Raw genomic sequence first — 15,675 nt, forward strand, 5'->3', positions numbered from 1 at the left:
TCTGAAGAGCACAGTGAACTCCCAATCCCATCCACGTTGATTCTGTTTAAAAGTCAAATCTCATTCTTTGGAAATACAGCCTTGGTCAGCTAATAAAGCTTTTTATCCATATAAGCATTTTAGAAAACTTTATTCCCATTTAAAAAGGGAACTCATGGCTATGACTTAACTACTAAAAAGGAAAATGCTCAATTCTTGTGGATTTTGTCTGAGTACTTTAAAAATATTTAACCAACTAGTAGGAGGCAAATAAATTTTAGGATAAGTCCAAATAATCAGACTTTAATGTTTGAGACTCTGATTCTCAAGAAAATATACATTGAGGACCTGAATCTGTTATTTAATTATCAGGCTAATGTTTGTTTGGTGTTTTTTGTTAATCCTAAAACCTCTGACCCTGGCTCCTGGTTAAACCAGAAAGATACATGGAGCACAAACCAAAGTAAGTAAGCCTCAAGTAGCATCAGAGAAGTAATGTCTCCCATTTGTCTTGCTCACTCCAAGCCAATTTAGGTTTCCATTACAAAAGAGATGTATCTGAAATATGTGCTAAAGCAATATAATTTCTTAGGAAACAATAACTTTTCTTGTTCATATAGGTACTGTTAGTTCACCATTCATCTTTTAGAAATGGACAAGTTACCCTAAGACTGTGGTCATGTACTCATGAATGGGTATCATGCTATTTATATCTGTACCATAACCATTCTCTCTAAATTGGAGTCTACCATATGCAAACATGCACATGTATACATCCATCATTTTCCCTATATCCCATTTTTATATCTTAAAATTCAATGGAACCCAAACTGCTCTAGATTTTCCTCATACTGTAATACTGTAGCATCTAGAATCTTGTTCTGTGTACTGGAGGACATTTTCAGTGCAGATAGTAAGAATAATGGTAATAACATGTCTGAAGGTGGAAATTTCCACCTAAAGAAATTATAAGTATGACAAAGTAGCTATGTCAAGAAATATGTTTTCAAAAATGACCCCCACATCATGAATGGAAGTTACTGTATTTCTTTCTCCCTTTTTCCTTCCCTTCCTTCTTTTCTCTTTCTTTCTTCTGTTTTTCTTTCTTTCATTATGTTGAAGTAATAGTCATTGCAGAGCATTTAAAAATCAGGAAAACAAAAATACAATCGTTATTATCTCATTACTTAGAGATAAATCTCACAGTATAAAGTATATATTTTATATTTTTCTGTACTATGAAATATTGATTACAAAATGTGATCATTGTACCCCCTATTTTCTCATATGCTTGATTGGGTAATGTATTATTACTTTCTGTAATATGTAACACATATAATAATATACATAATAACAATATATAATTAAAATATGTTTAAAAAACTCTTACATAGCCCTCTAATTTTAATCATGATTGTAACATGGCATTTGGATGTATATTAAGTTCTCTAAAACCTAGGACATTGCTGTTGATGTTTTTGAAAGTTTTCTCCCAAGATTCCACTTGGTGGAATACAGGAATACCTATGTTCCTGGATATCTCAGATTTCCTGAAGGATCCCTGAACTTAGCACTCTGGTGGAACTGCAGCTGATTCTATAATCACCCACCTCAGGCTGCCTGGTACCTGCTGAGAGCCACCTGAGGAATATGTCTCATGCCATGTGAGTGTGAGGTAAAATTGTACTACACAGCTATATTTTTTCAAAGATTTCAAGTATGTCCAATGATCTCCATCATTATTTTTAAAAAATAACTTTAAATGCTCCCATATTCCTTTCCTTACATTCACAAAGGGATATTCTTTTTTTTTTTTCTTCATACGTTTCTGTTTCCAAATCCAATTAAATGTGTTTAGGAAAGTATTGGGTAAAACTAGGACTAGTTCCTCACATTTTAGGGTAGAAAAGTGATTAATATATGCATTTTTTGTACCTAGAAATAAAATTGCCATTCAATAAAAAATATGTTTAAAAATGTGGAAAATTAGAACTGTTCAGGAAGTGTTCAATTTCAATCATTTTAACTACTGATGGTGATTGTGTTTATGAAGGCTTCAGTTACAACTTTTTAACTTCACAGTGATGCAAAGGCTGTATGTATTCAGCAGAAAGTGTAATATGAGTTTTGAATTTTGGTCTTCATAGGCTAATGGTATAAGGTATGATCTTCTCTTGCCATGCTAAGCAACAGTGAGGCACAGCTCACAGTCAACCACATGATCATGAGAGTGAACAGAGATGCTCTACAGTGTACTGTGTGGCTAAGTGAAGATGTTCAGTTTGTTAGATGTATTAAATGCATTTTTGATTTATGGTATTTTGGAATTGTGATAGGTGTATTAGAATGTAACCCTATCTTAAGGTAAAGAGCATGTATATTTCCATATATCTTTAGTAGTAGGTAAAAAGACCTCACAGTTTGTCTTTAAACATCCACATAAAATGATTACAATCCTAAAAGCTCACATATTTCTGGTTACACTTGGTTTTCATCTAAATGACTTTCACAGATTCAAGGTATAATCAAGTAAAGTTGTTCCAAAGTTCTGAAAAAAGGAGCAGAATTGAAGAGAACAGAAGGGGAAAAAAAGTGTTCAAAAATGCTTTTTCTTATTAGTTTTCAAGTTAGAAAAAATTCCATTCTGCTCATCCATGAACCCCATTGTATCCTAAATGGACGGACTCCAAAGACTTTAGGCCAGACTCCATTAAGAATTGACTTAAACATCACCACTAGGACAGGCCAGGAAGGCTTCTTCAAGAACCAAAGAAGGGCCTGAGGATGTAGCTCAGTGGTAAAGTTCTTTCCTGGTATGTAGGGCCCCCTGTGTTCAAATCCCAGCTCTATAAGAAGAAAACAAAAGAATCAACCAAAAAAAAAAAAAAAAAAACTAACACATCTTTACTCTGGTCACTATTGGAATGTCATCCATGCTTCTGAATGATTTTTTTCATCATACTTTTACATTTCAATGCAATTTTCTTTTCAAATTATAATTCTGAAACCAGGATCTCAAAACCCAAAAGACAAAAATAAAATTTCTGAGACAAAGAAATGGAGGAAACACCATGAAATTATTTTATGCTCTGGTAAAAGACCCTTAGGCAATTACTGGCTGTACTGAATATAAAAAAAGAAAATATATATTTTTTAAATTGCCTTTACTTTTAAAATACATGACAGCGGAATGCATCACAATTCTTATTACACATATAGAACACAGTTTTTCATATCTCTATATATAAAGTATGTTCACACCAATTCATGTCTTCATACATGTACTTTGGATAATGATGTCCATCACATTCCACCATCATTGCTAACCCCCTGCCCCCTCCCTTCCCTTCCCACCCCTCTGCCCTATCTAGAGTTTGTCTATTTCTCCCATGTTCCCTTTCCCTACCCAACTATGAGTCATCATGTGGGATTAGGCCCCAACTTCCTTAATAGGACTCCTATAGCACAAGAATTAAAAACAAGAATCAATAAATGGGATGGACTCAAACTAAAAAGTTTCTTCTCAGCAAAAGAAACAATCTGTGAGGTGAAAAGGGAGCCTACATCTTGGGAGCAATTTTTTACCCCTCACACATCAGCTAGAGCACTAATCTCTAGGGTACATGAAGAACTCAAAAAGCTAAACACCAAAAAAATAACCCAATAAATAAATGGGCCAAGGACATGAACAGACATTTCTCAGAAGAGGATATTCAATCAGTCAACAAATATATGAAAAAAATGTGCATCATCTCTAGCAATTAGAGAAATGCAAATCAAAACTACTCTAAGATACCATCTCACCCCAGACAGAATGGCAGCTATTATGAAGACAAACAACAATAAATGTTGGTGAGAAAGGGGTGAAAAAGGCACACTCATACACTGCTAGTGGGACTACAAATTGGTGCAGCGAATATGGAAAGCAGTATGGAGATTCCTTGGAAAACTTGAAATGGAACCACCATTTGACCCAGCTATCCCTCTCCTTGGTCTATACCCAAAGGACTTAAAAACAGCATACAACAGGGACACAGCCACATCAATGTTTATAGCAACACAATTCAAAATAGCTAAACTGTGGAACCAACCTAGATGCCCTTCAGTAGATGAAGGGATTATAAAAATATGGCATATATACAGAATGGAATATTGCTCAGCAATAAAAGAGAATAAAATCATGGCATTTGCAGGTAAATGGATGTAGTTGGAGAAGATAATGCTAAGTGAAATTAGCCAATACCTCCCCCCCCCAAAAAAAAAAAAAAAAAAAACAAATGGCAAATGTTTTCTCTGATATAAAAAAAAATCTTACTATGGCAGTATAATAATTAAATACCAAGAACGGTTTCCATTTTTATTATTTCTGAATTGAGACATAATTGAAAATTTTCCTTTTATATCTTATTTTGTTGAAAAATAACTGCAATGGCCTTTCTTTTTTTTTTAAATTCTGACTTTGACTCTTTTCTTATCCTTCACTGAGAAATAGAATGGGTTTGGTAATGAGAAAATAGCCTTTTAACTTTGTCATGTGTTATACATGTTATACAACATATTAACTCATTTAAAAACTTTATCATTAGTTAAATCTGATGCCACCAGAATAAGCAGGTTGCAGTGAACTTCAAAAGCACATTCTAAGCTGAGGTAGCATTGCAATAAATACCAAACAACTGAAGACTCCTTACTTTTATGTGCATCCTTAAGGATCTCAGGATACTGCTAGGATTTTCTTTTGTTTTCACTCAGAATTTAGCTAGAAAATTGAGACAAAATACATGTAATCTTTTTTATTACTTATTTTAACTTTCTACTACCTTAGTTAGTAACCTTAGTACTATAAGTATTATTTCTCTTTTTACTGAATGTATCTAAAAACAGCAAATTGTTTCTATTTGTAAGACTTTCAGATTTATAGTTTCCTATGGCTAAATTTGGAGAAAATGAAGAGCCTGGTTTCATGAGAGATTTTAGATTGTACATTCTATAGATGAAATTTTCAAAAGCAGAGGCAAGGTATAATCAGTGTCATTCTCAAAGAAAACTGAAAAAAAAAAAAAACTGGAAAAAGGGGATATTGAAGGCAGAAACAAACTGTTTGAGAATTTGGTATGAATTGGACTAGTGGCCTGAGGATACAATTTAAATATTTTTCTTATAGCTGGGAATGACACTCATACCCAATGTAGGGTTGCAATTCAGATTCTGCCTCCAGCTTTACAATCAAATGGGTAGAAAGAACCTGTTATTTATTAATGTCCTTAAACTCAAGAGACTGAAAATAGAATTACCATAATATACTCCAAACTGTAGTTGGAAAAAAAAAATTCTTCTTACCTTTAAGATCAAGAGATTGCCTTGCTTCATTTTAGGGCATTCCTCAGGGCCTGGTAATTTAAGCAAATTAATATAAATTAGTGCATGATTTGTATTTTTAAAAACAGAGTAGCTTTCTACTACAGAGAAAGACTTCTGAACTTGCTTTTTCAACTTGAGAGATAGGACCCCATTTTTAAAATAGTCTTGGCTCCTATTGACAAAAATTGCCTGCATCTTGCCACAAGTTAATTGTTAAAAAAAATTAAAATGTATTTTTTTAAAAAAAACTCTGAACTCCTTATAAAATTTACTTGCCTGGTAAATACACTCAAGAAGTTTTCTTGGTAATTTGCATTTTTGCCTTTCCTATCTTGCTATGTAAAAGGCAAATTTTATTTCTTTTCTCTGAGAAAGTTATACTTTAACTCAGAATATGGAACTCTAAGATATGCAGACCTTGGTTGTAATTCAAACTCCACCACTCACTAGTTTATAGTGTGTAGGCTAATTATTCTCATCTCTAAAATAAGAATAATAACAACTACCTCATAAAAGTCTTAAGAGAATTAACTGAGATAATATTTCTAAAATTCACAGTCCTATATGTCTCATAAGACACAAAATGTGGTCACATTGTTAGTTCCTTGCCTCTTCTCCACCTGTCTTCCTGCCCTGGTCCTCCCTTTCCCACAACCTAACCTCTAAATAATGCAAAAGTAATTGTTGGAACATTAGCATGAATGCCTAGATCCAGTTGTTGCTGAATTAACTCAGTAGTGAACTTTGCATTCCATCCCCAACCTTTCCCCACCATTAATTCTCTTTCCCAACCCCCTGGAACACAGGAGTACACCAGGACACCCAGCTAACCGTGAAAACAGTCATGCATGTGAGTATTTTCTATCAGTTTCAACTGGTCTGATTCTGCCTCCAAGACTAGACAGAACTCCTGTTGCTCACAATTAACTGACTCTGGCCATGTGGTGACTGCCATCAAGACCTGCTACAAACAGAACAGCAGTTCAATAAAATCCTAAACTCTATTTATAGCCCACTTGAAACAAGCACTCTCCTATGAAGCTCAAGGAGCCCTCTCTGAGAATACAGAAAGCAATTCACTGGTCCTGGTACTAACTAGGGCAATTGAAGGGAGATAAGTGCATTTTCCCAGCAAGCACATTTTCCCCAGCACTCTGCAATATACAAAGCATTTTTCCCCACACATTGTTCCATTTCAACTTCACACCACCCAACCCAGGAAGTAGACAAAGAAAATGCTGGCAACAAATCCCTGTTTCATAGATTGCAAGACTGATGCCTAGGAGGTTAAATAAATTGCTGGTTAACTGGTGGTTGGAGGAAGGGAAAGGAAAGTGGCTAAACTGTGAGCACAATTTCTTGTTCAAGCAATCACTCTACAATTCAGTAAATAATTATTTGACTATATGAAAAATTTACAACTAAAAAGAAATACTGTTTCATAGAGTATTTGTAAGTATTAATATTTTTCCTTCTGCATTTCTGAGAACATCAAAACCTGAGAAATGAAAACTTGGAGATACTTTACAGAGAAACACTTTTTTAAAAAATATGTTTTCTTTGTTGTTGTTGTTGTAGTTGAACATAATACCTATTTTTTTAATCAATTTATTTTTATGTGGTGCTGAGGATCAAACCCAGGGCCTCACACATGCTAGGCAAGCACTCTACCACTGAGCCACAACCCCAGCTTCTACAGAGAAACACTTTATAAACATGTCAGCATCTATATAGTATATACATACAGAGCAATTGCATTTTGTGCAAGAAATATCTTCTTGTAGATGCCCAAACTAAAATGTGCATAAGTCAAGACTAATCTTGAAAAAGATGGTAGGAATTTTTATGAGAAATTTTAATTGATTCTGTCAGTCAACTCTGAAATAACAACATCTTTATTATTTTTTTTTAATATGGGAGTTGTTTGCACAATTCCAGTATGTAAGCAAAACATGAGACTTAATTAATATGGTTTAGTTTATGGATCTGAAATTTTTTTGCTCTTAGAATAATTATTTTGATTTTGACAAGTGCTTTAATTTTATGAAACTCTTCTTCAAGCCTTGTTGCTTGGAAAATATAGGAAAAAAATTGTTTGACCTGAGAAAGATATCTCGTCAATTAGTATAGCTACCATGAAGACTGCCAGTGTGTGTGTGTGTGTGTGTGTGTGTGTGTGTGTGTGTGTAGGAGAGAGAGAGAGAGAGAGAGAGAGAGAGAAGGAGAAAGAGATTATTGCTTAATGAATGCCCCCGGGGTTAGCTCCTTGGCTTGATGCCATGTTAGATTCTCAGATTTACTGCTTCTGTGACCTCCTATTGTCCCAGCTCTGATTTATGGAATTTGGTATTTTTTGAAAGGCAAGGTGTCTGGAGTTTAGGGTCTTTCCTTGACAGCCGTTCCTCTCCCCCGTACAGTCAGTCTGATTTTATTCACCTTGTGGTGACCTTGCAGAACTCAGCATTTTTACCTGAGCTCAGTAGCTGGGGAGCCCACTAGCGCTGGCTGGGAGAGACCCGGTGGTTTCCATTCCTGGGTGATGGAGTCATGGGAGAAACTGCAGTGAGCAAACACAGAGTAGGACCTGAGCCGGGCTCGAATGTGCTTTAAGCAGCTCAGGACAGAGCAGCTGCTCTGTCTCCCAGCCTGCATTTGTCACTGACCACTGAAGTGTGTGTTTGTGCAAGGTGAGAGTCGGGGGCTTTTTCCTTAATTTGGAGACAAATTGCCAGGTATTGCTGTTAATTGTGTTTGATAATTTGGGGATATGTATAACACCACAAATTCAGGACCTGAACTATGCTTGGTTTTATTTTTGCCCTTGTATTCTGTCACGATCCATTCAGCTCTCCCGGTGTCCAAATTGTGGCAACAGATTGGGCATGGAGCTGTTCTTCTGCGCCGAAATGTGATCATTATAAGTGCCATTTTTCTTGGATTCTTTCATTAATTGCTGCTGCCAAATCACATAACTGTTCATATGCAGAATTCCAGTGCTTACTGGAAGGCATATGAAAACTGCTTCAGATGTTAACCTGATAGATATTTTTTTGAGTACTTGCTGTGGTATATTCTTTGCTTCATCCACTTGGCAGTGGTCGAAACTTTCCAGAGTAGAGTGCCATGAGGTCTGATCTGATGATAAGAATAACGTGGAGTTTTCTGTGTGTTTTCTTGTGAAAATGAAAACTTCTACTTGGCCTTTGGTATGCCTGTGTGTGTGTGTGTGTGTGTGTGTGTGTGTAGGAGGGGAGTGATTTTGAAACAACCAAGACCAAAAAACAAACAAACAAACCTAGATAATAATTGCTATCATTTTGAGGTGCTTATAATTATCATAATTAACCTAATGGAGCTTTTGTTTTCAGCATATTTGAACTGTGTGACTTCACATTCTGTGTGTACAGGACAATACAACTATTGAATAAGCTTGTGAAAGTATGTAGGAGCATAGATTATGTCCTCACTAGGAGTACACACAATAGGAGTCAAAACTACTCTCTTGGGTAAACAGATGGGCCTTAATCCTGAGCCAGTTTTGTATGTTAGCTACTCAAGTAAATCTATAAAATCGGTATAAGGGGCACACTGTTTTCTGGTAACTAAGTAAATATACAGAAGATTCGTATACATGAAATACATATTCTATAAAAGTGAAAAATGCAGGAATTTAGTATTGTATAGGTAGAAAAAGAAAAAGTTAGAAAAGCTATTAAATTTAGAAAGGAGAAAAAAAGTACAAAACAATAAAAAAGTAATAATGAGGGAGTACTGAAAAGTACTCTAGCTTCTCAAATTTTTATGTCTAATGAAAGAATAATAACATGTTTAAGGAAGTTCAGAGTCAGCAGAAACAAAGCCAAGAGCAAAAATTCTTAATAAAACACATTGTCAACTGTGGAATGTACTTGTCTGTCTTAATTAAGTTGAATTCTTTTGCTGAGAAACATAAAATTAATTGAAAAACATTACATATTTAAATTGCATTTCTAACTGGTCTCCAGTAAGTTTTAAATACTAATAAATAAATTTATTTAACTACAATGAGCAATTATTTTAAACAATTAACAAATAACCTACAATAACAAAATCATCCTAGTTTTGAATTAAGTTTAGTTTAGAAAAAAATTCTAGTATTCTAAATTAGTATGTTACCTGTTTCTACCTACATACAGACTGGTAAGTTCCTTGGGCACTGTCTTCATGGTCTCTTTGCTTTCATTCTCTTGTAAGAACACTATGGACTGATCAGCAGAAAATGCCTGTCTGACTCCAACATTGTCATGCTTCTTTTGCAAGCTTAGAACAAGAAAGGTTTCATTTCACAGATGTGGAACTGGAGGTATACAAAGGAGTGATGATTGACATTTCCATATTGGAGCCTGTACCACATTGACTTTTCTGCTGCCATGATCTAAAAATGTGGCCACTTCTTTAAAAAATGTTTAACTTGCTTTTACTACCATGACTGGACAGATGCATATGAGGATCTCTAATCACTGATTAACATATGAATACCCATATCTCTCTGATAATAAGAGTTCAATATGTTCAAATGTGATCCATGGGTACCCATAGTCTTCTTCCATGCAAAAAGACTAGAAAGTTAGTCATCTATTAAATGAGACACAATCAATGTAAATAGCTAGGTAAAGCCTTGAATGGTGCCTGTGTTTATTCTTTAGATAACTAGCTTACTTCAAAATGCAAAGAGGTTTAGAAGGTTTAGAGATTATCAGTACTGACCTCAAAGTACATACCAGTCTGGTCAAACACATTTACTTCTATGTAATTAAACTTCCCTAGTTGAAGGAAAACATTAACCTTTATGTATTTATTTGATAATAATCTCTAATTTTCTAAAATGCAAAAACATTGTATTCTTGCTCCCTCTTTTTCTCTAAGCTTGATACTTTTATTCCAGACTTTCAACTTACTAAATCCTTAATTTACTGAATGTTGTTTCTTTGCCCTACCCAAAATTTCTACACTTTGGCCAAGAAAGCAGTTATGATTTATCCTCTGGGACTGGGGAAAGACCCACATCCCCTGAGATCAATTGATCGCTTCCCATTGGCTGAGCAGGAAATGGGTGGGTAGTGGGAAAGGGAGATAAATGGCTACCATACAGATAGTAACTATTCCTACTGTAAAAACTTAATATTTCTGTGATTCATGCTGGTTTATCCATCCAACCTAGCTAGGTCTGGAAACCTATATACTGACATGCTTTTACTTTCATAGATTTTTGGTAAACTGAGATGAAACATGATTTGTAGTACATGGGGTGGCTTTAAGTATTATCAGTAGTTTTTAATCTCTTTACTTCAGCCAATAAGTTCTACTCTGCCTACGAACTCCTTAGAAAGAAGTGTAGATTCAGATAAAATAATGAACACTTATATAACTTTTAACTATTTCTTCTAAATTCCTTGAAGTAGGCCTAAGTTGTTTGCAGAGAAGGAACATGGAAGGCAAGGTTGTAATATGACTAATTATCTGGAAATGTCCCTCTGAGGTCACAAGGTTCCTCAGTAGAACCCTGAGCTGCAAGGACTGGACTTGGCCACTGGAATAGGAACAGGTGGTGACAGATGATTTGCTACAGAGTCAGGGACTATAGGCATTTTCTGCAAGTCTCCAAGTTTGCCTCATTTATCTTGCTATTTTGTTGTTGTTGTTTTTCCCTGTGAAGGATCTAACCCAGGGTCTCCTTATGCTAGGCAGTGTTTGAAACCAAGCCACAAATCCAGCCCCTGGCTTAATTATCTTGAATCGGATGTGTTTCCTAAGGAAATACAAAGGATAGAGTCTGGTTGCTAGAAGATGTACCTAGATCATGACAGCTATCGTCATTGGCCACCACAGGAGGTACCCACCGACCAAAGTAATTATCTTAAATACATATTATAGGTTGAGTATACTTTACCCAAAATTCTTAGGACCAGAAGAGCTGCAGATCTTTGCTTTTTAGGGATTTTGGAATGTATACATATATCCAATGAGGTATCTTGGAAATGGAACTCAGGTGTAAACATGAAATTCATTTATGTTCCACATGCACTTAATATGTATAACCTGAAAATAATTTTAAACAATATTTTTAGTGCACCTGTGTTTTGATTGCAATGTATCATATGAGGCTAGGTGTGGAATTTTCCACTTTTCGTGTCATGTTGGCACTCAAAAAGTTTCAGATTTGGGAGCACCTTGAATTTGGAGATTAGGGATGTTCATCCTGTATTATAATCAATACAATACCTGTCTTAAACATTTAAGTTGTTTCTAGTAGGGTGGGCTTCCCAAATAACTACCTCTTGCCAAGGGAATTTCTAAAAATTCTATTGCAATATATTGAAATTGATAAAAAATAAACTTCTTAATGCTCTCTTCTGATTGAATATTTTAAAGATCAGCATACTCTGAGCATTTTGATGTTAAAGTATATAACAAATGGGAAGCTGTCCCTTCCTCAACTTTTATTCTCTTTTGGAATGAGGTTTCATTTGATGTAATTCAACAGAATGTGACAATGTGGAAAGGGGTTATTTTGTAGTTATAAAGAAGTGTCTCCTCTCTTTCTAAATTCATGTAAGAACTATGTTTTCAAATGGTAAGTTTTGTTTATTCCATATGGCGATGCCAACAGATGATTGCTCTTGAAAAGGCAGCAGTTTGTCATTCTTAAGTTCCCAAGAAGAAGAGATATGTCACGGACCACATAGAGAAGCACCAAAGTCAGTCAGGAGGTAGAGAGTCAGTGGAAAACAAAGGCAAGAACCTTTTGGTTTGCACATGAAGGAACAGAGAAGAGGAGGTAAGTAGTTCAGAACTGGGCAGTTTGGATAAGTCCAGTGAGCTCTGGAGTTAGAAGCCTTCTGTAATTGTCTGGTATTTGGTCCTAGGGATGCAGCAAATGAATAAGGCCTAGTATGGGAGCAGTATGGTTGGAGAATGTGTTCTGGATTGATTGATTTGCATGTGAAAGTCAGGTGTTGAGGGGAGCTTGCTGCCTCCAGGTATGGGTTCACCCTGGGAAGGCCAATCTCTCTACTGTCACCAGGACCCTGATGTCAAAGCATAAGAGATAAGAAGATTAAAAGGCATGATTAGTACAGACTAATACACCAATACAGAAATAGCCTGACTACTAAGTACCATTTTGCCAATGGTGGTGCTCTCCTGATTAGTCCTTCATAGACAATAATTTTCTGAGAACAAATTTGCCCCATAATACAGCTAACTCTTAGTTAACTCCAGAAAACTTTTTTGCTTGTTTTTTTTTTTTAATCCAATACTTTAAACCAACCAAAAAAGTTGAAAAGAAATGAATCCTCTTTACTAAATAAGCTCAGGACATTTACTTCCCCTGTACAATGACTTACTATTTGATTTAGAGTCTAACAATAAATGCTTCCACATTCAAGTCTAGTAAGCATGCTAATTAGGCTAGAATTATTAAAGAAATTATCTCTTTGCAGATTCATCATTCACCTTTGGTTGGAACCCTCATTTGGCACATAACAGTTTCTCAATAAATAATTGTCAAGTAAACAAATAAATGAGTAAATCAATCAAACATTGACAGATTTTCTGCAGATTCCCTAAGAACCTTTTAACATTGTTTTCAGTCTGATTTTCATAATAAATTCAAAGAAGAAGAGTAAAATTGTGGTAATTATTTTGCTCCAACAAAAGCTGAATCTCTATCACTTAAAAATATTCATGTCCAGCCTGTGCCTTTATTAGCAAACATAAAATGTGTCAAAGGAAATACATAAGTTGAATAGCAATTCAGTTTTCAGCTGAACCAGCAGAAGTGTCGTCTGCAATGTCCTTACTTCTCAACTAAGCAACAATGCACACAGGTATTAAAGAGTTTTTAAGCAGTAGAAGAGGTTTATTGTAGAATAGATTAATATCTGCTCTCCTGAAAGAGAAAGCATGACTTCTCCCCCTTATATTTCTTCCATTTATTCATTGAATAATTAAAAAAGGAAAAAAAAACATGTATATGGTGTTTCAGGGGAAATAAAATTGTTTTACTCTTCCTAGACTTTCCATTCCAGTTATTAGAATGCCCCACTAGAATTCAGTGCATAAAAATTCATAACTTCAAAACTGTTGGGGAAGGATTAATGAGTCAATAAGACTTACTGGGTATTGGAACAACTAGATAGTCATTTATAAAAGAGTTAAAAAGATTTATTCCTTATACCAAAACAAATTCTAAAAGTGCCAAAGATGTAGAATATGAAATTAAAAGCATGTCAGAAGGCTTTGGTGTACTTACTATGCCAAACTCACCATACCACTAAGCAGCTGTGAGCAAGGGTAGAAAGGCTCTCTGCTGCTGGAGAGGGACTTCAGCTTGGTGACAATCATGGCCATCTCCATAGCAGAAGGAAAGGGTCAAAAGTGGAAATTTCTCTATACCATCAATTCCAGTATCCCCTATGCTTTTCAGACTCCCAAGGGCCAAACAAAAATGATACATATGCAGATCACAAACTTCCTATTTAATTTCAAAGCTGATGCCTGCCTGTGTTCCATGCTGTGAGCAGACAAGTATTAGGGGAAATTAAAAAAAAAAAACAAAAACTTTTCTTGCTCTTAACTTTCCCGATTCCTCAATCTGACATTTGAATGAGGCCTCAAAGTGGGGTCACTCCCTGTGGTATCCGAAGGTATCTGGTCTGTGATTCCCAATGGTGAGACAATGGAATGAGAAGCCATCAGCTTTGCCTGTGCCTTTCAGAGTTATCAGATTAGATGGAACTGATTCCAAAAGCTATCAAGGATGCAACTTGGTGGGGAGCAGGAGGGCTCCAGTTGGAAAGGTTGTTTGTTTTTTGTTTTGTTTTTAGGTCTGTAGATTCTTACATTTTTCACTTCCCATTCCTCTTATTGATTTCTTTGTCCTGGAATTCCCTCCATTTCCCTTCCCTGACCTCCCATACCATCTCACACCATCTTCTGACCTGGATAAAAGAAACACTTATGTCATTCACGCTAAATTTCTCAGACTGGCAGTCTGTTTAGAGCAATGTGCAATGTTCCTAGCAACAGATTAAAGCAAATCCACAGAACTACAAAAGCCTGCAGGCATTGAAAAATTGCAGAGGACTACTTAGTTATATTTGGAATTTCTGTGGTGTGGATTTGTATTAGCTAAGAAACCCAGAAAAGTTGTTTAACATTTGAAACCGTATTTTTTAATAGAAACTTGGAAGGTACAACCAGCTTCTAAAACAGTCAGGATTAATTTAGTCAAAGTCCTGCACATGAAGGCCAACTGTGTTAATGCTAAAATTTTTAAGCAGAGCATTTAAAGTGCACTGGAAGTTATAGAAGCGTGATTGTAATTATCAGAAATATTTTATATTAGTTAAGAATACAGGTAGGATCAGCTAGATCTGTTTTGAAAGCCTTGATTGAGCCGTTTGACAATGGAAAGTCATTTAACCTTTCTATGCTTCTATTTTATATCTGTAATATTAGCAAAATCATGTGTTGTGAAGTTTAATAAAATACGTATGAAGATTTGTCTATAGTAGAAGAAACAATGGAAAATAATTCATGAATGGTGATATTTTAAATAATAGGATTACCATAATTTTGTGGAGAAATGAGGTTTTCTAGATTGGATGAAAGCATATAGTAAGGGAAAATTATGAGGCAGAATAAGATAATAATGGGAAATAAAACAGGGAAGATCTGACTAACATAGAACAGAGATTTTATTAGCATGGTATGCAACCTCCCTTTAAGAGGCCTAACACAGTATCTTACTCATAACAGGTGCTTATTTGTATTTGACAATTGAATAGATAAAAGAAAAGAATGAGATAGGGACTATAATAATGCAGGAAAATGGCAGGTCTTTTAAAATATTTTTCCACTAAAAAAAAATTAAAATACCTCAAGAAGTCCAATGCAAAGTTTACTGTGTGGGTCAGATTTATCGATAAAACTGATCCCTTTTCTTTTCCTCCAAAATAATACAACAAAACCCAGAAGAATGCCTATGTGGTTGACCCAGTGTCTTCTTTATTGCCATCCATCAGAAGAAGAGAGGGAGAAATCTGTTCTCTTTGAACACACAAAGGAATGGCACACCTGTCAAACCAGAGGAAGGGAGCACCATGAAGTCAGTATGGTTTGTGGTAGAAGTCAAAGGGTGAACACACAGAGCCCAAACTGAAAAGATGATTAATCTTAAGGAAATGTCAGGATGGGATGAGGGCATCAACAAGGATGAGCTTTTGGTATTTGGTGAGGAACAAATATATATATATATATATATATATATAATCATCCTTTGCTTCACAGGAT

The 15,675-nt window shown here is 35.4% G+C and overlaps 1 protein-coding gene across 6 annotated transcripts in view; it reads left to right on the forward strand.

Annotated features, from left to right (window-relative positions):
• The window catches only part of Arhgap24 (Rho GTPase activating protein 24), a 482,648-nt gene that overhangs the window by 305,244 nt on the left and 161,729 nt on the right, over window positions 1-15,675 (forward strand). Inside the window, exon 1 of one of the 6 annotated variants that reach the window (XM_071614405.1) lies at window positions 7,998-8,027. The exons of the other annotated variants lie outside the window; for them this stretch is intronic. The gene's annotated coding sequence lies outside the window, so the exon portion shown is untranslated. Of the gene's footprint in view, window positions 1-7,997; window positions 8,028-15,675 lie in introns of those variants that run through there. 6 annotated transcript variants of the gene reach the window in all.

Source organism: Marmota flaviventris, chromosome 7 (assembly GCF_047511675.1).
Source record: "Marmota flaviventris isolate mMarFla1 chromosome 7, mMarFla1.hap1, whole genome shotgun sequence".
Taxonomy (NCBI): Eukaryota; Metazoa; Chordata; class Mammalia; order Rodentia; family Sciuridae; genus Marmota; species Marmota flaviventris.